Source organism: Camelus ferus, chromosome 27, assembly GCF_009834535.1.
Source record: "Camelus ferus isolate YT-003-E chromosome 27, BCGSAC_Cfer_1.0, whole genome shotgun sequence".
NCBI classification, from domain to species: domain Eukaryota; kingdom Metazoa; phylum Chordata; class Mammalia; order Artiodactyla; family Camelidae; genus Camelus; species Camelus ferus.
This window is the reverse complement of record NC_045722.1, coordinates 26,118,948-26,144,618: the sequence shown is the minus strand read 5'-3', so window position 1 is coordinate 26,144,618 and position 25,671 is coordinate 26,118,948. Positions and strand designations below refer to the sequence as shown.

Here is a 25,671-nt window from a genome sequence, read left to right as displayed (position 1 = left end):
TTGACTGAAGACTCTTAAGGCAGTAACAACTCTACTCAAGCACTGTATTTTAGTTACTACAAATATCGTACTTTACTTTTTCACAGATGTATGGGCTAGACTTTCTGAAACTGCATATTAAAAAATTTTTTTTTAACTTGAAGTACGGTCAGTTACAATGTGTCAGTTTCTGGTGTACAGCACAGTGTCCCAGTCATACATACATATATTCCTTTTCATATTCTATGTATGTTATAATTTTGAAGAAATAAGTAAATATATTGTGGATACTGAAGGCCAGGTTTCTTGTTGTCATAGAAAAGAATGATAGATGAGGACAAGGAAGACTAGAATGAGCTCCTGTGATCTATGAACACTTGGGTTTTAATATACATGCAGAGAGAGAGGTGCAGGAATGGATGCAGATGTGGGGGACGTGGTTGTGTGTGTGCGCGGGAGTGTCCCAGCTCTGTCCACTGAGAGCCCAAGAGGAACACCTTAGTAGCAGTGAGCACACCCAGCTGCCAGATCTTGGTTTCTAAATATTCTCAGATAAAATAAACCAGTATTCCTTGGACTGATTGCAAGGCTGGGGCAGGGAAAGTGCAAGATGAATGTAGAACGATTTGTATCCTGGTGAGTAAGAAAGTGCTGAAAAGTGGTGGGGACCTATTGAAAAAACATGGGAGCCAAGTTGAAGGGTCTTCCAGTGGCCAAATCTGGGGCAATTTGACCACCAAAGAACAGGCATGAATATAACCTGCAGGATAGGAGTCGCCCATAGAATAAGGTACCCATGAGTTCACATTGGTGCAAATAAATAATCTAATAAATAAAAGTATAAGTAAGTAAATAAATAAGGGAGGAAGGTTGGCTCTTCCATACTGTACAGTGATGGATTTAGAAAATTACCCCTTGGTAAGCATCATAGCAGCAACTGGTTTAGGCAGGAGTGACCTATGCATGCTCAAGTTAGTGGGAGAAATTTTAATGAGGAACAATATTTGTATCATCTCAAAGTGTCTCCTTACAAGATACTTTGTAATTACAAAAGGAAATAAATTTTTTTTTTTTTGAGACAAGGAATAGCAACTTTATTTGGGAAGCCAGCAGACTGAGGAGATGGTGGACTAGTGTCCCAGAGAACCATCTTGCCTGAGTTGGAATTCAGTCTTCTTTTATACTAAAAGGAGGAGTAAAGTCAAACATTTCTTGTTTCCAGTGAACCTCTGAGGGGATGCTTAACTTAGTGATGAAAGTTAACCTCTCCGGCAGTGGCACAAATACACATCCCCTGTCTCCTGGTATGATGCACTGAAAAGAGTGTGGCATTGCTTCTATGACCTTTTTTTTTTTTTTAAATTGATGTGTAGTCAGTTACAATGTGTCAATTTCTGGTGTGCAGCACAGTGTCCCAGTCATGCATATATAGACGTATATTCGTTTTCATATTCTTTGCCATTAGAGGTTATTACAAGATAGTGAATATAGTTTCCTGTGCTCTTCTGTGATATTCTTGCCTGAAGCACATGACCTAAACTGAATCATGAGGAGACATCAGACAAACCCAAATTACAGATACTCTACAAGCTACCTTGCCCACTCCTCAAAGTGTCAAAATTGTGAAAGGCAAAGAAAGAGGGAGGAAGGGTTCAAGAATCAAGAGACGAAGGAACCAGAAGATAACAAGGTGCAGCGTGTGATCCTGGTTTGGATCCTGGCCCAGAGAGGGACATTGGTGGATTTGTAGCTAGAATGTGAGTAAGGTCAGCAAGTGGAAGTACCACTGTTGATTTCCTGGTTTTGGTCATTTTACTCTGGTTTTGTATGATGTTAACAGGGAGCTGGGCAAATGTTATATGGGAAATTTTTTGTACTACTTTTGCAATGTTGTAAGTCTGAAAGTATTTGAAATAACTTGACATGAAGAATTAAAAACCTTAAGAAATTAGAAATAATTCCTATGTAAGCGTCATTACCAGTTGCTTGCTATGAGGTAAAGCTCTTTTCTGTTTTGGAGGCATGAGCTTGTCTGAACATCTCACGTGGTACCAGCAAAGACGGCTGAAGTTACAGCCACTAACAACTTTGCCAGGAAAATATACTCTCAGTTGAAACTCTTCACAAGCCTGCAAGAATCCAGACTTACTTGTGTATGTGCGCAACCTAAAAGCTGAGAGTTGTGTTATATTCGGCGGACTTTCTGAGGACTCAAGCCTAGGAGGTGGCCTCTCGGGTTGCTCGCAGACACTGTTCCAAAGCGGCAAGATAGAAGCCAGGATGCATGAGTTTTTGCAAAAACCAGGTAGTCAGAACATCAAAAGATAACTGTTAATGAAAGAAAACCAGATATTTCAAGTTCAGGAATTTAGTGCTTTTCTATGTGTGGGAGGGTCTGGGCTCATGAAGATCATTCCTTTGAGATGCACCCAGTATCTAGGGCCAGTGTCCTGTTCTTTCCCATCCTGAGTCCCTCAGGGGGCACCGCTGGGGGTGGCAGCAGAGGCTGGGCTGCCTGCTTGTCTGCATCCTGAGTTCCCTCCACTCACTGTTGGAGGTGGAGGTAGTGGCTGATGACTTGAGGGCCACAGCGCCCTTTATTTACTGATTGGCTGGGAATACTTTTCATTCACATAACCAATTCATTCTACAGATATCTGCTGAATGTTTGTCCTGGACAGAGTGAGAGGCACTGGAAGGGACAGGGGTGAATAGAGACGGGCATCTGTCCTCAAGGAGGTTACACTTTACCAGTTGCATTCGGCAGGTCGCAGCCAACTTCAACACTGTGTTGTGCACTAACCGCGCCCAAGTAGCCTGGTGGGGGAGGGGGTGGGGGAAGCCCTTGATGCTGTCAGATTCCTTCTGCAAGCAGAAGAGAAAGGGTTGCAGAACAAGTGTCATTTCAGGGGGATGGGCAGAATGTGCCCTGGGAGAGGCGTGTTCTCCGTAAGGAGCTCTGCATAAATAAACACAAATACAAAAGCTTGGCTTGTTGGAGAGTAGCCAGGAGAGCAGAGTGATGAACACGTGGACTGGGGCAGCAGACGAAACGTGAGAAAACCAAAAACACAGGAGGGTGTTTCCAGCTTGTGAGATGTGCTGCTGGGGCATCTGCTCATACTTCATGGCTAACAAGTTTGTTTCTGACATTCTTTCTTATTGAAAAGAAATGCAGAGGGGAACACTGGCGCTGTTCTTGGATATTGGTGTCTTTTCTGTTTTCAAATTATCAGTTGGAGCTTGTGAATGAAAAATACTGCCAGCCATATCAATAAACAAAGAATGCTGCGGCCAGAAAGTCATCAGCCACTACCGCCACCCCTGACAGTGAGTGGAGGGAACTCAGGATGCAAACAAGCAGGCAGCCTGGCCTCTGCTGCCACCCCCAGTGGTGCCCCCTGAGGGACGGGAAAGAACAGAACACTGGCCCTGTTACTGAGTCCAAACTTGTTCTGCTCGCTACACGACAGGCCAATAAATCAGGAGATGAGGTGCTGGGGCAAGGAATAGTGACTTTATTTGGAAAACTAGTAGACTGAGAAGATGGCAGATGAATGTCTTACAGAACCATCTTCCCCAAGTCAGAATTCAGGCTCCTTTTATACTAAAAAGGGGAGGGGGTGTGGTTGGTTGTCGCAGACTTCCTGGTGTAGGAATTGTTTGTTCCTGCATCAGTCCGTGCGGGTCAGGTCCTGGTGCCCCTGCAAAACCTCTAACCAAAAAAATGTTATTTTCTATTCTTCAGCTTGTTATCTTTATAGAAGTGCAAAAGTGTTAATATCCTTAAAGGCCAGAGCCTTGAGAATAGGCTCTCCTGCATATTTCAGGCTAAAGGCAACATTTCTTTACCAAAGGTGCAGAGCTAGCAAGACTGAGCCTAGAAGACAGGGCGCAGGGTTAAAGCCAAAGGAACAGATCTAATATGGGGTCAGATTTGTTCTTTTCTGTTGCAGCCCTAGACAGCTAGGTGTGTCTCAAAGGAAATTTCAATGAGCTCAGACCTTTGCACCTTCCCATACCTAGAAAGTGCTAAATTCTTTATTGAGCTGTCTGGTTTTCTTTAGTTAACAGTGATCTTTTAATGTTCTGACTGCCTGATCTTTGTTGTAAAACTCCTATACATCCTGGCTCCTCCCCTGCCCCTTCAGAGCAGTCCCTCAGAGGGGACCTGAGAGGCTGTCCTCCCCAGGCTGAGTCCTCAGAAGCGTCCGCCAAATAAAACATAACTCTCAGCTTTTAGGCTGTGCATTTATTTCAGTCAACACTTTAGGAACCGTGGGCACTGGTTTGCCACATGGGCAGGAAGAGAGAGTAGTCATAACCTTGGTCCCCAGGGTCCTGGGAACAGTGACCATGGCTGGAGGCGGGGGGTGTGTCTGTGCTGGCCACCTCCACGCCCGTGTGTGTTCAGCTTTGTGTCTGCATGTGGGTAGGGATAATTATTTGCTTAAGTTAAACCTGAGAAGCTCATTCTTTGCCAAATTACAGCCGAGGAATGCCAAAACGTGGGATTTCTTAGTGTGAGAACAGCTACCCTCGGCAGGGATTGTATTCCAAGATACTCTACTTACCAGGGATGCGGAATTACGAAGAATGTCTACACCAAAGCAGGATACAGCGTTCCAAAGAGTCACATAATTTTATTATAGGAAAAGGTAAACGATGTGTATAAGGCTGTTCAAAGCACACATAATTTTATATCGCGACCTTGCAGAGATGCTAACTGATAATACTAGTTTGACAGATTTCTTCTGCACATTGAGTTTCCTGTGAGTTTCCCTTGCTCCGGTTCCTGTGACTTCAGGACTCCTCCCTCCCCTTAGTACTGTGCTTATCTTGGGCAGAACTTGAAATGCTCTCAATGGAAGTACAAAGGCCCTTTTTTGAGTGACATTTTGGAAGCCGCTTGCTAAGTCTTAGGGTTGAGCGCTTTTGTATTATTATTAAAATGAAGTCACCTTCCAGGGAATTGAATGCTAAAATCTAAAATGCTTTGAAGCTGGTAGTCCCCTGAGGCAAAGCAGTGGGAGCAGAAAGGCAGTAGGATCAGGCTGAGTGAGGAGCCCAGGGGTGCAGGCGCAGCCGGTTCTGACACACGGGGAAAATACCAAAAGCAAGCCCTTTGGCTCCACGAACCACATTTGAATGAACAGAGGCAGAAACCCCGAGTCCTCCGACTGTCTTCCTAGTTAGCCATTGTATTTCTGAATGAATAACTTTGCCTTGGGCTTTAGCTTCCACGCCTGTAAAATCAAAAGGGTTGCCAAGATGATGTGTAAAGACGTTGCCAACCTTGAAGTTCTGTCAGATGTGAGGGCTGAACGTCAGAGTTCAGTGAATGAATTGCCTTGGAATTTTCCCCTGCAACCCAAATCACAAGAAAGGAAGGTGCGAGGCCACTTTAAATTGTCACAGCTCATCTTGTAGTTTATATTCTACCTTGAGTGCCTTTTTCACCAAGACTCCGATTGACCCGGAAGGAGAACCAGCCAGAAGTCCACGGAGTCCTGAAATCTTTTAGTCCTGGGTTCTCAAATTCTGGTTATAAACAAGGAATCCAGTCAGTCACCCTTCTGCCTCCACGGTGTTGCCTGGATCTGCAGTGCCCTCAGCTTTCTTAGAGCTGATCCCGGTCGCCCCATCCACCCCCCGACTCGCAGCCCATTTCAGTGAGGTCCGGGGTGGGACCTTGGCCTGTTTGAAAGCCTGCTGGCTACTCGTGTTGAGAGGACTCCTTTCCTCAACGGGGCAAACTGAGCCAAGGGAGAAAGAAGTTAGATGGAGGAGTGTGGAAGATTTGATGTCTGGGGCCTGCATACGCTGGGGCTTCATTAGAAAATAACTGCATTCCGATTTGAAGAATGCAGACCTCTTTTCTGAGTGATACTGAGTAGAGGCAGCTTGGGGTAGAGCTGTGGGTTTGTCAGAGCAGGCAGGTAGCTAGACATGAGCCGAGAAAGGGGGACGCAGGCCAAGTGGTAGGAATTTGGCAGAAAGAAGGGGCATGGGGGCCAAATGCAGAAACCCTACATCATGTAAGCACCAGGGGTCCCTGGGCAGAGAAAGAAAAGCAGGAACCTCTGGGCTGATAAGTGGTCACAGGTTTTGGGGTGACAGGTGGCCTGGAGGCCAACAAAAAAAGTGGGAAAAGGCAGGAATCTCCAGTGTCTGAATGTAAACTTTGCTCATTATGCCCTCATTACAATACAATTAGCCTTGCAGATCAGAAGTACCCATCATGCACCGACGCCGTGACACTTCTGATCCAGCCTAAATAAGGACAAAAATCCCTCCTCCCTTCAGGAAATTGGAGCTGGGGTGGAAATCAGGGGACACGACCCCAAACCCTTCCTTCCCCAGTGAGTATTCCACCCATTCAGTTTTATACTCTATGGAACAAACTTGCCAAAGGAACTCAGGGCAGCTGCTCACCTGAGCCTGCCCACTTAAGAGTGTACTATCTAGATGTCCCTTAATAAATCCTCACTTTACCTTCTTAACGTCCGCATCTTGTCTCTGAATTCTTTCTGGGATGGGACAAGAACCTGGACACCGGTTACATCTACCCACAGCAGTTGGAAAGCTCATCTGTGAGCATGCAGGAAGTGCTAATTGAACTCCGGCTGTGGGCGCCAGGCTTCTGCAGCGTTCATTCTGAGACATTCCCTTAAAACCCTCCGGGATGTGGAGGGCCCAGCCGACATCTGCCAGTTTGGCTTTTCTTGGTGTCTCAGCAAAATCACTGAGGAGCCTTGAGTAATTAGACGGAGAAGCCCAAGAAGGGTTGCTGTGAACACATGGGGTGTGGACCCTCGAACCCAACCTTCAAGAGGGTTAGGATTTCTGGCCCCACCTATTGGGTCCAGCTGCTCAAGCACACGCACGTCCACTTGGCCTCAGGAGTGCTGGTGGAGACTTCCTGATGGATGCAAGGAGAATGAAGCCCTTGAAAACAAACTGTTCCCTCTCCATTCAACATTTCAACTTTTGAGTTTTTTTTTTTTTTTTTTAATTTTTCCTGTTAGGATCTGGTTTGAATCCCACTTTTGAGTGCTTTGTTTGACTCAGTGATGAAATTGACATTCTTTGAAAGCTTTATGATAAAAGAAAGCGAATAGATTCTTTGGAACGCCAGCATGACTTGACTCTGGGTTTATAGGTTTCATGTTTCAGTCTTTATTCCCAGCTTCTTTTTCAGTTTCTGATTTTTGAAGAATCTTTCTTCCTTTTGAAATAACTGGGAGATTTCTCTGGGACTGTGTACTTAGCTGTCTGTCTGTATGTAAAAAGGGTTAGGAAGAAATACTATAAAAATTCATGAATCGGAGAACTCTCATTCTTAAGAAAAAGTATTTGTGGTTTGAGGGAACCCTGATACCTTTTGGGTTGGGGGAGGGGAAAAGAGATTGAAAAGTTGCTAAGTAAAAAAAATATTTCTCTCTGGGTCCCTCAATACTGTGAAATAAATGCCAGCTCACTGTCATCTGGTCTCTGAGTCACAGCGCCCTGTGTTCCCATTACACGGTGAGGACCCCAGATTCTGTCATGTATGTGATTGCAGTGGTAATCTGATAGCCAGGAGGTAAGTAATGACCAGGGCAGCTGACACTGGGTACAGACAGTGCAGAGTCTGATGATCCACTGGGCTGGGGAATCGTTGACTTTGGTTAGGGTATTAACTGTTGAATTGGATTTTGCTTTTAACCGCTTCTCTTCTCATTCTGACTATCTTCATTTCTTGAACTGGCTTGTGAAGTTAGTAATCAGGACCCGCCTTCCTGAGACTATCTGTGTCCAGACGGATGACCTGACGTATTTCACGACGGAGACAGCTGTCAGTATGGGGTAATAAGATGCAGTATGGGAATCATACGTTTACTCCTTCAGGCAATTTAAAACAGCATTTGGAAGAAAGTAAATATTCGTTATCTAATGTTGTCAGTCATTCAAGGTTGGAGTAGTTTAAATTTAGCTTTTACATCCCGATGTTGCAAAATGAGGCATATTGAAATGTGACAAAAATTTGATATGAACAGTTTTCATAATACTCGACCATTGCTCGAATACGCACGCCATGGGTTTTCACATAACAGTCTCATGCCTGATTAGAAGTGTGAAATTGGAAGCAAGTACATGGAGTTTGTGGAGGGAGCCAACCTGAGTTCCTAGAAGGGTCCCCATACCTGTTGGTGGGGGTGTAGTGTCCTCGAATAGCCTGCACCCAGCAGGGTTGGTCCTCGGCTCCCTCTGGGGTCTGTTCTGCATTTGTGCTGCCCCCACCTCCCGACCCCAGCTCTATGCTGCATGCTGTGCCCACAAAGACCATGAGCCACTAGAGAGGAGGCGAGAGTCTGTGCCGCCAGGAGCCCGAATGGCATGTTTGGGGACTCGGGTGGGCTGGTCCACGAGTGGTAAAAGAATTTACCAAAGGCAAAGGATGAGAAAGGGAAGAGTTCACTAGGTTACATTGCTGTAGACAGCAGCAGACCCCACAGATGAGAGGTGCCCATGTGAGCCCCGAGGGTCGGTGTTGGGGTCTTTTATGGGTAAGAGATTGGTGAACACAGTGGGTTGGGGGCTGTGTGTGTGCATACGTCTTATTGGTTGTAGGTGAGGTAAGAGACTTAGGGTCTGAGAAGGGACAGTGGGGTTTGGGTTTATGACTCTGATCAAGAGAGCTGAAGCAAGCCAGCCTGAGCAGTTGCGAGACGAGGCATTACCTAGGGCCATTGTTAGTTCGTTAGGGCTAACATGCCTAGTAAGGAATACACTTTATCTGATGAGGGATCACAGGCAGACTTCTGAGAGCCCAGGAATGGGGGTGGTTGGACTTTGAAGGACACCAGTTGGCCCCACATGGTACATGGGGGGGGCGCACAGGAGGGACCACCTGGCACACCTGGGAGGTGGGTTCACGGGAAGTGGAAGGAGGGCCTGGGAGCGCCGTGGTGCCGATGGCTGGGTGGGGGCTCTAGGAGCGTGTGGCTGCGTCTGTAAATAGGATCATGGGTCATGAGCATCCTTTTACCTGCTTTTTCTTCCTCGGGGCAGTTTCCACCTCCAGTCCAACTGGCACTAACACCCCCATTCAGGGGAAGAGGGTCAGCCTGTGGCATTTAGTTGCTGAAAGCTATTCTGCAGTTCCAGTCCCCTGCGGGCCTGGGAGAAAAATCAATCACAGCTTATGTTTCTATGATGACTTTTCTATTTCCTTCTGAGAGTAAGGGTATCGATTGACTTTCTTGTAGCACGGGTTGGGTGGATTTGCGGTAGGAGGTGTGGGGAATTCCTGCAAAGCTCAGTTTCCCATTCTACTCGAAAACCAGCCTTTAGTTTCACAGTGGTTTGGCTTGTATTCTTACCATGGCTTGCTCCCTGTGGATTTTGCTTTTTGTGTCTGGAAGATGTGGCAAGTTTGGGCATTTAGAGCAATCTCTGGACCGTCAAGGTCATGTTCTATAGATTATAAACGATTGGCAGTAAAGCACGCTGGTATGCCAGGCCATGGACATTTTTTCATAGTTTACCGACAAAGACATCCACTTTGCATACAAGGCAACAAAAGATGAGATTCAGGCTTTGAAGACATTCAGAGTAATCCACTCGCTGTCAGTATATTACACATGATTCCAGGACCAACAGACCAACCCATGTACATTAGCAACATCCTCTAGAGTCTCACTGTCAACAGCATACATGACCTGTGTGCTCAGGACTGGTAGGAGAACTGAGTTTACAAACGGTGAGTGTTTCACCATTTGTTCAGTGTAATTACCGGTGGTAAGTCATAGCCTCCTGGCTCCACACTTGGCACATTCATGACTTATTGTCATAACGTGGCATCTCTGTGAGAGTCTTATTACACTGTGTGGGTTTTCTTGCCTCTGTCTTCTGCGAGGCAGCCCATCCCACACACAAATGTAGGAGGATCCTCTCTGACTGTCATTATCTGTCGCCCTGTTCTCTGCTTGGTTCTTTGAGAGGCTTCTAAGGACCTTCCACACTCAAATTTGACTTTGCAGTGTAGAGGACAAAAAATTTCCCCTTCTAAGTTTTGTGGCTGGTCTAATAATTAAATTGATGTAACACAGCCTAACAGGAGAAAAACATTTAATTTCCTATGTACAGAATTCCCACAAAGATATGAGACTTGAAAGCAGTCGGCCAGTGGAGGCTTCTCTGCCTCCTGAGCCAAGGAAACGGATGGGCTCTGGGCTTCACGGGAAGACGAGATGGACAGGTGTTTGGTGGACAGAGTTTGCCCTGCCGTGCAGTTGTCTCTCAGGGGAAAAAGCTGTCTCTAGAGGTAGCCCTCTTCCTGGTACAGACCCCTTTTCAGCTCTCTCAGGCAGTTTAAAGGGGACGTTAAAAGCGTTTCCTGACTTCAGCTCAAAATAATCCACCTGCCGAAGTGGCATATTCTGGGGTTGGTTTTTCTGCATCCCCTCAGCAGCCCAGCAGTGGTGGCTTCAGACAGTTGTTTTTATCTGCCCTTCTTCAGACCTTTCTGACCTCCTGTCTGTTTATTAACCAGCTCAGGTCTCCTGCATTCTGTCCTGCCTACGTCCCTCAGTGCTGGTCCAGGAGAGTGATGGCCTCTCCCCAGGCCACATCCCCCTCATCTTTCAGGTCACTCACACCTAGTCTCCTACAGGCTCCCCCGTCAGCCCTCCGCCGGCTTTTTGCTGTCCTGTCTGCACGCCGTCAGCGCATCTAAATTTAACCAGAACTCTGTTTTTCATACCTGACGGCTGTGTGGCTTCGTAACTTTTCACATGCTGCTTTTTTGGGATGTGTTTTATCTCCCCTTGAGGCAAGTGATGGTTCCCTTTCTCTGTTCCTGGTGTGTTCTCCACGGGTTCAGATTTGTCCTGGACAAATATTTGTCAAACTTCGGTGCACCAGCGACCGTCTCGAGTGACTTCATCGCTCACCACGTTGTCTGTACTAACAACAGTGCTGATAGCAGCCATCGAGAGCTGCTGGGGGATTATTGTATTTCACACACTGGACTCAGCAGTTTGCAAGTATCATCTCATTTAATCACCACAATGAGAGTCTTCAGGACTATAGGCAGGTCTGTTCTGAAACTGGTACTATGTGTAAAGAAACTGAGGCTGAGGAGTTCCATAAGTTGCCCAGGATCATGCATCGGAATATTGCCAGCAGCTCCCTGGACGGCGTTCCCACGTGTTGCAGGGAAGGGCACAGCTGCCACGGTTTGCATTGCTGGCCTGTGTCAGGATTTCCTTCTGTCTGCGGTGCTCCCCCAGCCTCCCCAGCGAGCCAGCCTTGCAGGGCACTTCAGGCCTGTCATCAGCAGATGCCTGGACCTTTCCACTGTACTTCTGTCCTGTTTTTGGCTAATTCACTTGATTTTTTTTTCCTGAGGCACAGCATGCCCGCAGGGAAGAGGTAAGGTGGACACATCCGGTGAGAGATTGAGGAAGGTGCACTTGCACAGGAGCGCCTGTCACCAGGGTCCCATCAGAGCGCCCTCAGCCCCGCCCACCACCTGATGGAAACTAGGGTTGGGGGGGGCGCGGCTTTTCCTCGAGCTCCTGCACCCCTGCCCCTGCCCAGGGTTAGTTCTGCCCTGAAGCGGCCACCATGTGAAGCCCTCTCTTGGAGACCCGTTTTGGTGCTCCCCTCAGGTATCCACCCACACACCCTACAGACCCTCAGTCAGAGCCTGTTCATGGCACTGCGGACCAGACCATGTCTCACTGCTGATCCACAGCCACTTGCTTCCCCTTCCACCCTCCCCTCTGCCACACAGAACCTTCTTCGTGCCACGTACCCGCGTTCCGGAGATGACCTTGCGTCTCACATCAGGAAGAGTAATGAAAAGGCTTTTGGGAGGGAGTCCCCATGGGTATCCTCACGGCTTCACCGCCCTTCCTCTGCAAACATGCCTTCACCCAAGCAAGCCCTGCTCCTGCTCTCAGTGCTGCAACCCTCCCTCGGCTGCTTTCTGGAACTGAGCACCTCCCGTCTCCCAGCCAGAGTCATCCGGGACCGTTCCCCACTCATGCCCCCAAGGCTGGTTCGCCTCCAGCCACAGAGCCCTTTCTCTGCGCCCCACCCCATGACTCTCAGTGGTCTCCTCCTGTGGTCCTGTTCAAATCCAAACTTGATCTGCTTGCTGCACGACAGGCCAATAAATTGGGAGATGAGGTGTTGGAGCAAGGAATAGTAACTTTATTCAGAAAGCTGGCAGACGGAGAGGACGGCAGACTAATGTATTGGAGAGCTGTCCTACTCAAGACAGTATTCAGGCTCCTTTTATACTGAAAAGGGGGGGGTGTGTGGTTGTTTGTTGCAAACTTCTTCCTGTAGGAATTCTTTGTTCTTGCAGCTGCCCATGTGGGTCAGGCCATGGTGCTCCTGTAAAACCTCTAACACAACAAACATGATTTTCTATTCTGCAGCTTATCTTTATAGGAGGGCAAAAGTGTTAATACCCTTAAAGGTCAGAGCCTTGAGAACAGGCTCTTCTGTGTATTTCAGGCTAAAGGCAACATTGCTTTAACAAAGGTGCGAGCTGGCAAGACTGAGCCTAGAAGATGGGGCCCAGGGTTAAAGCCAAAGGAACAGATCTAATACGGGGTCAGATTTGTTCTTTTCTGTTATAGGAGTTTAGCGCCCTGGCCCTGGTGTGACTTCCTTTGTGTTTCCCAGCCAGTATGGCCTGCAGTATAGCCTGCAGGGCATGGCTTCCTCTGCCCCCTGCCCACCTCCTCCAGTCGTGCTGGGAGCTCTTTGTGCTCGTCTTCATGTGTGGAACCTCCTCCCTAGCCTTCCCAAGCTCAGTGCCCGCCCTCTGCCATCCTTCCCTGGCTTTCCAAGGTCACAGGCACTCTAATAACATCACTAAGGGATAGTGCACGCCCCTCGTCCCGAGGGCCAGATTCCCATTCTAAACAACTCCTGGGGGGTTGAGTGCTTCAAGTCTGAAATGTCTGGGACAGAGCTCTTGAATCAGTGGCGTCTGGCTTCCTCCCTCTGCAGAGAAACCTGCAGAGTGCCGCCCACCACATCTGTACAAATGCGTTTTCTGCCGACCTGTCTTCCCCCACGGCATCCGGGCTGGCCTCTTTCTTCCCCTGTTGTTCCCTCTCCTCGCATGGTAGCTGGAGTGACTTGGAAATTAAGCACTATATTCCCCATTTAAATTCCTCCGATCCTTTATGTCCCCCTGGCCCTGCTCTCTGTCCCCTTCCCTGTCCTGCCCTTCTGTCCGCCTCCTCCACAGACCCAGTACTCTGACCTCCTGGACATCCTGACATTCCACCGGTGCATTAAGCTCTGTGTCCCTCGGCCCTTGACACGTGTCTCCTTGCCCCCCGTCTGTCCCCTGTCTGCTAGGGGCAAGAGCTTTCTCAGTATTCAAATCTATAATCAGATGCCTCCTCATCAGAAAGCCTCCCCTGTATTGAAAACAGCTGCTCCCCTCCATTCTGGTCCCTCAGAGAGTGTCCAGGTTACCTTATTTAATTATTTGTCTGTTTCTTTATATTCTCTCCCCCATTAGAATCTAAGCTTCACCGGGACAGGTGCTTTCTGTTGCTGCCTGCGGCCATGAGAAAGGAAAGGTCTTTCTCTGCACTTGCCCTGGTCGGAGCAGCCCCACCCGCTGCCCGCTGCCTCGCCCTGTGCCTGGCGCCGGTGGGCGCGCTTGCCCTGGCACTGCCCCACCTGCACTGTATTGAGCAGGGGTTAGCGGACCAGGTATAATAGAAAAGAACAAATCCAACTCTATTTTTGATCTGTTCCTTTAGCTTTAACCACTCTGCCCTGTTTTCTAGGCTTACTCTTGCTAGCTCTTCACTCATGTAAAGATAACTTGTTAGTTGCAGAATAGAGAATATTTGTTTTGTTGGAGGTTTTGCAGGAGCACCATGAGCTGGCCCATGTGGACAGCTGCAGGAACAAAGGATTCCTACACCAAGAAGTTTGCAACAACCAACTGCAAAGCCTCTCCTATTTTTTTTTTTTCCTTAATATATAAAAGGAGCCTGTATTCTGACTGGAGCAGGATGATTCTCCAAGACATCAGTCTGCCATCCTCTTGGTCTGCCGGCTTTCTGAATAAAGTCGCTATTCCTCGCCCCAACACCTCGTCTCCCAAATTATTGGCCTGTAGTGCGGGGAGCAGAACGAGTTTGGACTCGGTAGCACGGTGAGCTTCCTGCCATCCTGGGCTTTGCTCTCTGCTTCTGCGGCCTGATTTCTTTGGGAGCCAGTAGGGACAGGACTTGCTTCTTGGAAATAACTCTCGTGTAGAACAATCCATTTTCGTCTTTGTTTAGATTACAACTCTAGAAGAAGAACATAGTTCTTTTTTTAATTTTCTTCTATGGAACGTCTCTGGGAATAGTATTTAAAGCATTTTCTTGGGGATCTCTGACCTGGCTGTGCATTGCATCATTGTCCAGGGACGCTCTTTTCCTCTCCTCCTCTGCAGCCTTTTCATTCAGTGTGACTCATGACCCCATTGTTATGCTGAAACTCTTCATACTGAAGCTGCACAAAACCACATACTTGTCTAAACTCTTCATGCGAAAATTGCCCAAAATCAGGAGATCTAAAGGGCAGTACCCACACTGCATCAGACAGAGACCCCTTGCAGCATCTGACACCTCAGTCTGTGGCAGTGAGCCCCCAATTCCATCTGCAGGGGACAAGTGTGTCTTTCTCCACGTGGCTGTGTTGGAAGCATCTCAAATTTCACCATTCCCAGTAGCGAATGCATCTCCGAAATGGATGAAATAATGGAGGAAACTGTAGGCCTGCCGTTCCCATCACCCAAGACAAACGGGTTCATCCCTGACCCCAGCTCCCCCTCAGCCTGGACCTCTAGTTAGACATTCACTCTGATGGACTCAGCATCCTTGATACTTAAGTCTCTCTCCTGTTTCTCATCCTGAATGCCACTGTTTTAATTCAACATCTTGGCAGTTTTCACTTGGACTTTTGTGGCCTTGCCCTTACTGAGTTCTCTGCTTCTGATCTTACCATCGATCCCCTAGGCTGACAGTATGACATTCCTTTAATACAAATCTTCTCTCCTAACTTCCTGACAAGAATATTTGTCGAAGCACACCTGTCCTGCTTCTCTATTAAGAACCTCATCCACAGCATTCAGTGCAAATATTTTCTCCATGAAGACCCTCTGGCTTCCATAGATACTTTCTTCCATGATCCCATAGCATCTGGTACGTTTTTGTTAAAAATAGGTACCATATGTTTGCAATCATGCATTCCTGTGCTCCTTTCTCCTTGACTGTGTGAGTCCTTCTAGGATGGAAAGCACATCCCCATTTTTCTTGGCATTTGCACGTTGCCTGGTGCAGAGCTGCAGCCTCAGCGCTGCTTCTTAAATACGAGTCCTCTTTTCCATTGGAAGTTGCACCCCCCCCCCGACTCACTGAAGGTACAGGAGGGCGGGTGGGAGGCTGAGATTCCCTTTTTTTTTTCAGGTAGAGATCTGGCTTCAAGAATCTCGATGAATAAATGTAAGAGTAAACCCAGCATTCTCTTCCTCCTGGAAAACCCTTGTGGATGGCTCCACCTGGCTCATTGCTCTTACTTTCAGGTCTCTGTGTGCGTCATATTTATGTTTCTTCTACTTGTGCATTTGTTCTTATTTTCTACTTGTTTTAATTTGGTTTTTTAAAAAATTTTATTTTAAATGAACACCGATGTCACTATAAAAGGAGCAAACCTTTTTTCTTCCTAACTGCAGTTTGTCCATTTCTTTGTGCACAGTAGATGCTAAATGAATGCTTGGTAGAAGGGATGAACATGTTACCCAGTCATACTGTGCCATAAAATAAAAAGGAACAGAAAAAAAAAAAAAGCCGTAAGTGAATATTATCTGGCTTCATGAAAAATAACTGCTCAGTATGAATTTCCAAGGCAAGTCTTCTAGGCTTTTTTGACACTGCTGTATGGAGCACTCTTGTGGGAAAAGCTGATGAGTAAGTAATCTGTGCTGTCTGAGTGGCTGCTTCCCACACAGTGGATGCTTTCCATAGCTGGTGCCCGGATCACTTTTTGAGCTGAGACTCCCTGAGGTGTGAAGGTGGGTAGAGCCTGGGTGACATCTGATGCATTTTTTGGATTGAAATGCATTAACACTGAGTGGAGTAGGGCATTTTTGTTTTGTTTGGTTTTGTTTAACATCTTTTGTTGTTGTGGGGAAACCAAGTACTTTATCTGTCCATCCCTTACTTTTTTTGGGTATGTTTTTAAAAACTCCATTGAGAATGTAACTGACCTACCTAAACTGCATACACTTAAATTACACCATGTAATGAGCTCTTACGCGTACACTTGTGGAACCATCACCACAGTTAAGGAAATGAACAATCCATTCCCCGCAAAAGGTTCCTTGGGCTCCTTGGTAACCCCTTCCTTCCAGGCTCCCACCCCTATGCCCCATCTATACTGATGGGTATTTTCTAGAACGTTACATACATAACTCATATAGTGTGTACTCTTATTTGTCTGGATTTTATTACTTAGCATAATTTTTTGAGATTTATTCATAGTAAAGTGTGTATCAATAGTTTTTTTTGGTTTTATTGCTGTAAGTATTCTGTGGAAGTGTTTTTATCCATTCACCTATTGATGGCTATTTTGGCTCTTTCCAGGTTTGATTATTAAAGAAAAAGGGCTGTTACGAACATTCTTTCACATCTTTTGCTGTATCCATCTCTATTTCTTATTTTTGGACACTGTCATTAATGGAGGTTTTTTTAAACTGCAGTCTCCAATTGACTGTTGCTAGTATGTAGAAATGAAGCTGGTTTTTGTGTATTGCCCTTGCATCCTGCAATCCTGTTAAACTCATTTGTTACTTCTAGTAGCTTTTTTGTAGATCCCAGTGGATTTTCTAGATAGGCAATCATATCACCTGCAAATAAAGAGAGTGTTACCTTATCCTTCCAATCTGGATGCTTTTTATTTCTTTTTCTCGCCTTATTACACTGGCTAGAATCTCTTGTTCAGTGTTGGTAAGGTGTAAGAATACTAATCTTGTCTTTTTCCTGATTTTTAGAAGGAGAGTGGTTCGTCTTTTTACCATCAATTATAATGTTTATAGTAAGTGTTCATAGATACTGTTTATTAGGTTGAAGAAGTTTTCCTGCAGTCCTAGTTTGCTGAGTTTTTTCAATGAGGAATTGATATTGAAATTTAGAACTAAGAATTGTTTCCTCTGTATCTATGGGGATGATAGTATGATTTTTCTTTTGTTAATATGTTGGATTACATTGATCAATTTAAAAATTACCTTAGATTGCTGAGATAAACTCAACTAGATCAAAGTATATTATCATTTTCACATGCAGTTGGATTTGATTTTTTAAGAATTTCACATGAAGTTTCAACGTGGATATTGATCTGTAGTTTTTTTGTGATTTCTCTGTCAGATTTGGGTATCAGTGTAATTTTGACCTTAAAAAACAAGCTGGGAAGCACTATTTACTTGTCAGTTTTCTGGAATCATTTGTATAGTATTCATATTAACCATTTTGGGTTTGGTAAGGTTTACAACTGAAAATAGAACCTTTGTGGGGAAATTTTACCTAACAATTTAATTTCCTTAATAGGTGTAGGGTTTCTCATGTTATCTGTTGTTTCTTGAATGAGCTTTGGTAGGTTACGTCTCCAAAGAATTTGACTGTTTCATCTGAGTTGTAGAATATCAGCATGAATTTGTTTGTAACATTCCCTTGTCTTTTTTTAAACACATGCAGACCCTGAAATGATGTCACCTCACTCATTTCTGATACTGATAATCTTTGCTTTCTCTGTTTGTTGGTTGGTTTTTCTTTGTCTGATAAAGACTGATTGACCTTGAAGAACCAGGTTTTGGTTTTATTGATTTTTCTATATTGGTTTTTTTCTATTTCATTGATTTCTAGTCTAATCTTTATTATTTCTTTATTCTGCCTCCTTTGATCTCATTATTTTTTTTTTTCAGTTTTAGAAGGTAGAAATAAAGGTCATTAGTTTGAAAACTTACTTTCTAAAAATAGACATTCAGTGTTACAACTTTCTTAAGTGCTTTAGTAGTACCTGCAGTTCTGGTATGTTATGTTTTCATTTTCGCTCAGTTCAAAAAGCTTCATTACACTCTATTTTTTCTTTTCCTTTTCCCTCTGTAGTTTCTACTTCTGTGTCCTCAGATTCATGGATCCTTTCTTCTGCAGTGTCTAGTCTGCAGTTACTCCCATCTATGTCTGTATATTTTATCACAGATACTGTAGTTTTCATTTCTGAAAGTTCAGTCTTTTTTGTATCCTTCACGTCTCCTTTTGAGTATATAATAGAATTATAACAACTTTTTAAATGTCCTTGTACCTTTTTTGTAAGTTCTGAGTCTGTCCCTGTTTGATTAATTGAGATTTCCTCATTATGGGTTATATTTTCATGCTTTTTAATGTATTTTATGTATTTTCATGGCTGGTAGTTACTGTTTGGATGTAAGATATTGTGCATTTTCACTTGCTGAGTGCTAGATAGTTTTTGTCTTTCTATAAAAATTCTTGGACTTTGTTTTGGGACACAGTTAAGTTTTTGAAAACAGCTGTATCTTTCGGAGTCTTGCTTTTACTTTTGATCAGCCAGGACTGGAGCGTAGCTCAGTCTAGGTTTAATTATTCCCCATTACGGAGGCAAGACCTTACGAGCGAGCACCTCATGTCGTACCCCAGGGAATCTTGTCCTGGTGGGAGCAGGCATGACTCCTTCCTAGCTCTGGAAGTTTCTTTTTAAGCCCTGACCAATGTTCATCTGAATATTTGTATTCCTGCTTCTCAATTGGCTTTTTAATCTGTTGATTTCCTTTTTCAACTGTTTTGATAGATTTGCTTAATGTAAACTCAGAAACTCATCACCCTGTATGAAGAATGACATTCTTGTTTTCCTTTGCTTTATTAAAATTTTGGCTATTTAATCTAAATTCGGTAGTTATGTTACTATTATAGAGATTCAATACAGCTCACTCAAAGATAAATGATACGTATTTTTTTTTGTTATGATGGTGGCGGTGGTTGAATCAGATTTACTACGTCAGCTTTCTTTTTCACAGTCCTCAAAACTCACATTTTAAGAGACGAAGTTTCTGACAGCTGACTCTCAGGAGAATAAACGTGCGTCTGTTGGACACAGGCGAAGTGGGAGTTTGGGGGAGATCTAGGGGAATGGCAATGATGAGCTTGAAAGAGGGAGGATTAGCCCCATGAATACCTTTTCCCCCTCCCGTTAGGCCCTCTCTTCACTTTTCTCTTCCTTTCCCTTTCATTCTTCTGCTGTTATACTTCTTCTCTTGATTATATCTATTTTTCTTCAGTTAAAAAATTTTTCTCTATTCTATTTTTATCTTTTTGCATAAGACTCTTTTAAGCTTTTTTCTTGTTGTGGATTGCTTCTCACTCTGCTTTTATATTCAGAGAAGAGTCCCCTATAAATGTGTTATAATTGTAATTCCCTGAGTGTGGTCACATAGCGACCAATTGAATTCTAATAGATTTCACTCTGATATTCACAACCAGCTTGCAAGCGGAATGGAAGGCTATGCCATAGAGAATAGATACTTCTTTTTACCAAGAAACAAGCCGCAGTAGTCCCAGCCCTTACCTTCGTGCAGCATATGGGTATATACTCTTGTATTTTCTCTGGGTTTCTGATTCCCAGAGGCAAATAGGCTAATGACATTAGTCACGTCAGCCCATCTGTCCCCCTCTCCTTCTGGGGTACAATCAGTTGACATTTCTTTGGCAGTCAGAGAGGCTAACCTGGCAGCCTGCTTTGCATCTGTCTTTTCTGCAGATTGCACGGGGGCTGTTTCGGCCCCTTTGCTGGGCGTGATTCATGGAGGCTGGCTTAGCTGAGGAGCTGGGGCTCCTGATCAGCGCTAAGGTGGGGAGGGAGGTGGGGTGAATGAAGTGCCAGATGATTTCCAAGTCCTTTCTCAGATCTGTCATGCAAAGAAAAAAACAAGCATTTGATGGCACCTACCTTGATCACGGCCCTGAATCTGACAGGAGTAACAGTGGAGATGGGGATTCAGTTGTAAGGAGAGCATTGTTACTCAGCCTTCAAGGAGCTTATATTTAGGGCCAATTTTCTTTAGCTAGCTTCTGCATGATTTACCAACTCATTGACTTGAAAACTGCTTGTACTGGGAGTGGGGTGAGATATTTCAGTCTCTGTTTGCAACCCAAGGGAACAGATTGAACTTTCTGCATCCCCTCTCTGAAACTCTGGGTGGTGGGGAGTGGAGGGTCCTGGAGTGGAAGTGAGAACTGACACATTTGCTTCCTGCTTCCTGTTTTATCTGAGGTCCTGCTTCTCCATAGGATTTGAGACGTGCGGGAGAAAGTGTGCTGGACAGCTGGGTCTTCACGGAAATGCAGAGGGAGACAGGCCACTTCTGAGTGCTCAGGCGTTGGGAAGTTAGTTGACTAATAAGCAGATCACGCTGTATTGACTTTGCATCTTTCCCAAGATTTTCATTCTCAGGCAGAAGGCCAATAGTATGATTTTCTAAAAAAGCATATGTAAGTAACGTTTATTTCCAAGGAATTCAGAGAAGAATCACATTAATAGCGATAAATGCTTACACTTCTAGAACAGACCATTATTTATCCTATTTCAGTAGGATGACGCATTTCTTCAGAAGTATTTTTCCCAACCTTGTGCTTACAGATAATTGAATTTTTAGAATCACGCTTCCCATGCAGTGAGCATTCTGAAGGCTCTGTGGGGGCCTGGAAACTGCAAGGCCACCTGTTTCCAAAACATTGTGTATCACAGAGATGCTTACAATTGTATGTGGGTTTGGGTAGGAATATATTTTAAGTGCATGTTTTATTGTCTTGTCTCTTTTTCAATCCCCCCGAATTGGTTTTCTTACTTATGTCAACATTCCCTCAGATTCATTACTTGGTGCCAGCTCTGGGGTGCGATATTATTGCGTTGTCAGATTTAGTCTGATAGACCTAAAGATCTCCGTGGTCAGATTCTCCATGTGCATGGTTTTCTGGAGAGTATTTTGACAGCTAAGTCTCCCATCATCAGTGGTGTCCAGGCCCTGTTGATCGTACTGTGAACTTTGGTGGGACCCTCCGCAAGGTTCTGAGTGTGACGAATGGGCTGTCCTGCCACAAAGCAGTGTGAGTCTGCAACATTTGCTGGAGAGATGAGAGTCTGATTGCCTAGAGCCTTGCAGAGACAAGTCCCCATGTAGATTCAGGTAAGTGTTGATCCAGCGTGCGATGAGAGTCCATTCTGACTCAGTACATGGGGTCATGCCATGCATGATAGACATGCACAAACCCAAAGAATGCACCATTTACCTTATCAACTGGTATTAGCCTGTGGAAAGGAGTCTGGGGAGTGAGGGAAGGAGGGGTGTCCACAACTCAGGCTTTGAAAAGTTTGCTGTGGGGAGAAACCTCAGATAATATAAAATTTCCACTTCAGGGAGAAATAATACAAGCTCAAACACCGTTGCATTTTGTTTTTGTTTGCTTGCTTTTGTCTGTTGTCTGGGCTTCCCTAGAGACTCCTCCTTAGATAGAGTCCGAGCCTTTCAGTTCTTTGAGCTGTGATCCCTCATTATTATGCAGGAGCCCTGCTCCCGTGGCAGTAAGAAGCATTCCATAGCTTGTGAGTGCATCTCAGTCTTCTCATGGCCTGTGGCCCCTAGGCTGTGACCTCAAGTGCTTCTCAGCCTTTTTCTCCCCCTTAAGTGAAACAGGAAGGCTGGAGGGGCTTGAGGGGTGGTTTACCCTTCTCTCACATTGGCTGGGCTCTGGTAAAATGGTTTTCCTCGAGGACAGGCCTTTGTTAAGGGGAAAAGGGCACTCTGCATATTTCAGAATGGTTTCTGTTCCCTTCCCCTTGCCTGAAGCTCAAGGGAATTTTTCTGTGGTTGTCACCCTGCAGGCCTGATGGGGCTCCTGGTGGTAAAAACTCACCAGAGTACGGGAGCTCTCCTGAGTGGGTCCCCAAGAGTTTTTAATTCTCAAGGTAGTCCCTGTCCAGTCTCTGGCAGGTAGGCAGTGAGCTCGTTGCTGGCCACAGCGGTGGTTTCTACTCCCACGAGCTGTGATTCTCTGTGTCTTATCTTTCTGTTTCTCCCATTTCCAAGCAGCAGTTTGCCCTGTGACCTCAATTCTCAGAAGAATCTCAAAAGAGTGGTTGAATTTCAGTGTGGTCAGCTTTTTTCTCCTTGTGAGAACAGGAATGACAACTTCCAGGCTCTTTAATGCTGGACTGGAAGCCAAAAGCTCCCAGTAGGTTCTAGGGTCTCCCAGACGTGTTGCAGGAGTGTGGCTCCAGTGGGCTCCCCTTCCCAGGCCAACAAAGGCACCAGAAGCACCTGTGGATTTAGCACGATCCATATAGTAGGAATGACCTTCCCTTTCCTTCTGTGTGTTTCCTATTCCTATTTCAGTTTTCTTGAGAACGTTTGGAATACCAGGCTAGCTTGGGGTTCTAGCCTGTATCTACCACTAGTCAGCTGAGTGAACTGAGGCAACCCAGTAACCAAACTGCCTTTGGTTCCCTCACCTGTGAAAGCAGTTTCGGATACATGTTTTCTCCTGATTGTTGTGAGGATCAGAAAACAAACAAAAACAAACAGAAAACCAGTGTGCTGGTGCTTTTTAAAACTGAGAAATCTTAGGCTGTGAATTTCTCTGTGCTGCCTTATTTTGGCCAAGTGGAACTATCATGGCCTTAGCTCTTCAATATTTGAAATGTATGTGCATTTGGGGACAAGCAAGACTTTCCTGTGCAGCCCTGGTCTTCTTGGTCTCCCTTTGTAGTACATAGTTTTATGTGATCTAATAGTTCTTCTTAAGTTTAGAGTCTAAATCCTTTGCTCCATAGGAAAAAATTTAACTAAAATAAAATAAAATAAAATAAAATAATAAATAAATGAACTTTACTCAAATTGGAACCATTAAAAATGAGTTGAATAACATGAGATTCCTTACTTTGATTCTGCACAGTTGTGATTCACAAAGCACCACGTACACTTTTATACTTCTCCATTACCAAAGTATTACTGAGTCCAAACTCCTTCTGCTCCCGCATGACAGGCCAGTAAATCAGGAGATGAGGTGTTGGGGCAAGGAATAGCTACTTTATTCAGAAAGCTGGCAGACCGAGAATATGGCAGACAAATGTCTTGGAGAACCGTTCTACTCAAGTCAGAATTCAGGCTCCTTTTATGCTAAAAGGGGAGGGGGTGTGGTTGGTTGTTGCAAACTTCTTGGTGTAGGAATTCTTTGTTCCTGCAGCTGTCCATGTGGGCCAGGTCGCGTGCTCCTGTAAAACCTCTAACCAAACAAATACTACTTTCTATTCTGCAACTTGTTATCTTTAATAAGTGCAAAAGTGTTAATATCCTCAAAGGTCAGAGCCCTGAGACTAGGCTCTCCTGTCTATTTCAGGCTAAAGGCAACATTCTTTTACAAAAGGCACAGAACCAGCAAGACTGAGCCTAGAAGACAGGGCACAGGGTTAAAGCCAAAGGAACAGATCTAATGTGGAGTCAGATTTGTTCTTTTCTGTTACAAAAGCAGTATATATAATGTGGAAAAGATCTTCAAGTTTTTTTTTTTTCCTGTATCTTCATTGAAAAAGCTATTGCCAGAATTACATGTGAACCTGGTGACTAAAGTAAACATGCATATATCCTTCCCCATGACCCTACATAACCGCCAGCCACATACGATGCAGAACGTAAGTCTTCAACTGCTTCCAGTGCAAAAGTCAGGAATTATTATCGTAATTGGATGCCTAGAGGCCAGCGCTTTCCTGAGTCTTGGAGGGATAGAAAACAACGTTTGGACTGTAAAGATTTTTGTTCCACCAAATACTTTTCCCTGAATATTTCACAGGAATATAAAGGAGAGCTTCGTGATGTTCAAGCATGGGGACTATTATACCTGAAGACATTCTTGCTTTTCTCACTATCACTGGACCCTTTGCTCCATCACATCGCCTGGGCCAGTGTGTGGTGCACAGCGGCCACTGTCTCAGATGAAGCTGTGAGCTTCCAGGAGGCACAGGGAGTAGCCCAAGGGTCAGCATGAGCTGTGATGGGCAGTCAGGGACCCAAGGCTGCGTCCTTCCATCACACCTCCTGTTAAGGAAATGGTAGTATTTTGTCATAAATTAAAAGTGGAACTAAAAAATGGATATAACTCAGGCGGTGTATACTTAATAAGATATGCTTCATTATATGATGCTTGGTATTTTTTTCATGACAGAATACTTGCTCAGATACTAATGTGTTCAAGTGTCAGTTCCTTGTAGTAAACTTGTGTTAGGAAGGGAATCTAGATTTTCATAGCCTCTGAGAATAGAAATCAGTGGTAACACTAGCGGACAATGAAGGGTGTTTAATTGCTCCTTATAACCTTCCTCTTGCACTCCTTCCACTTGACCTCTGTTTTTATTGACGTATCATCAGTTTACAATGTTGTGTCAATTTCTGGTGTACAGCATAATGTTTCAATTGTACGTGAACATACGTATATTCCCTTTCATATTCTTTTTCATTACAGGTTACTGTAAGATATTGAATATAGTTCTTCATGCTATACAGAAGACATTTGTTTATTTTATATATAATAGTTAATATTTGCAAATCTTGAACTCCCACTTTATCCCTTCTTACCCTCTCTACTCCTTGGTAACCATAGATTGTTTACTATGTCTGTGAGTGTGTTTCTGTTTTGTAAATAAGTTTATTCATGTTTTCTTTTTTCTTCTTTTTTTAGATTCCACATATGAGTGATATCATATGTTTTTCTTTCTGTTTCTGACTTACTTCACTTAGAATGACAATCTTTGGGTCCATCCATGTTGCTGCAAATGGCATTGTTTTATTCTTTTTCGTGGCCGAGTAGTATTCCATTGTACAAATATACCACAGCTTCTTCACTTGACCTCTTATTTCTCTTTAATGTGAAAATATATTTCAGTTGGACACTCTCACCTTCACTATGATAAACCAGAATGGATTGTCTCTGAGAGGAAGGCAAAGAGGATACTTGGGACTTGAGGTCAGTCAGTATGGAGTTGGCCAGTGAGGAAAGTATTCAAATAGAGGTTGGAGATGGGACCATAATGATCTCTTGAGTAATTTACAACTCTAATTTTTTTATAGTTATATTCTCTTTACTCCAATTCACTGCGGACTGATTTGTAACAAACCACTGGGAAGAATCAGTAAATTCTGATTGTAACCATTTGGGCAGATAAGTAACAGAATTCCATGTAATTTCTCTTTCATAGAGTTTAGGTCATTGAACAGTCTGGGCTTGGATTCTGTCTCCATCCCTTCTCCCGAAACCCTGTGGTCACTCACTTCTTCTGTTGTCCTCCCCTTCCTGGGAAGCCCCCAGCCTGCTGAGCTAGCTGCTTGTGTACAGATGATGTAGTGCATGGCCGTGACACCTGGTGGGGCACAGGCGCCCCCAGGGACACAGCCACGTGAGTTCCTCTAGTCCCTTTCACCTTCTGTTGCTCTGGCTTCTGTCTTCCTTCCTCCCTCTTTGCCTATTTCAGATGCTCTTTCCTTCTCTGTTAGGAACATGTGTAACTAAATCATCCCTTGCCTTGTGTTGTCATGAAACTCACATATAAGACAAGAAA

At 44.7% G+C, this 25,671-nt stretch overlaps 1 protein-coding gene and 1 long non-coding RNA gene across 3 annotated transcripts in view; both read left to right on the top strand.

Moving 5' to 3' along the window:
• Window positions 1-25,671, top strand: part of GABRB3 (gamma-aminobutyric acid type A receptor subunit beta3) — a 224,166-nt gene that overhangs the window by 42,918 nt on the left and 155,577 nt on the right. The gene's annotated exons all lie outside the window — the stretch shown is intronic.
• Window positions 1,476-20,620, top strand: LOC116660277. Its single transcript, XR_004315724.1, has 3 exons — window positions 1,476-1,486; window positions 7,008-7,013; window positions 19,948-20,620. It is a non-coding gene; the product is annotated as an uncharacterized LOC116660277 (long non-coding RNA).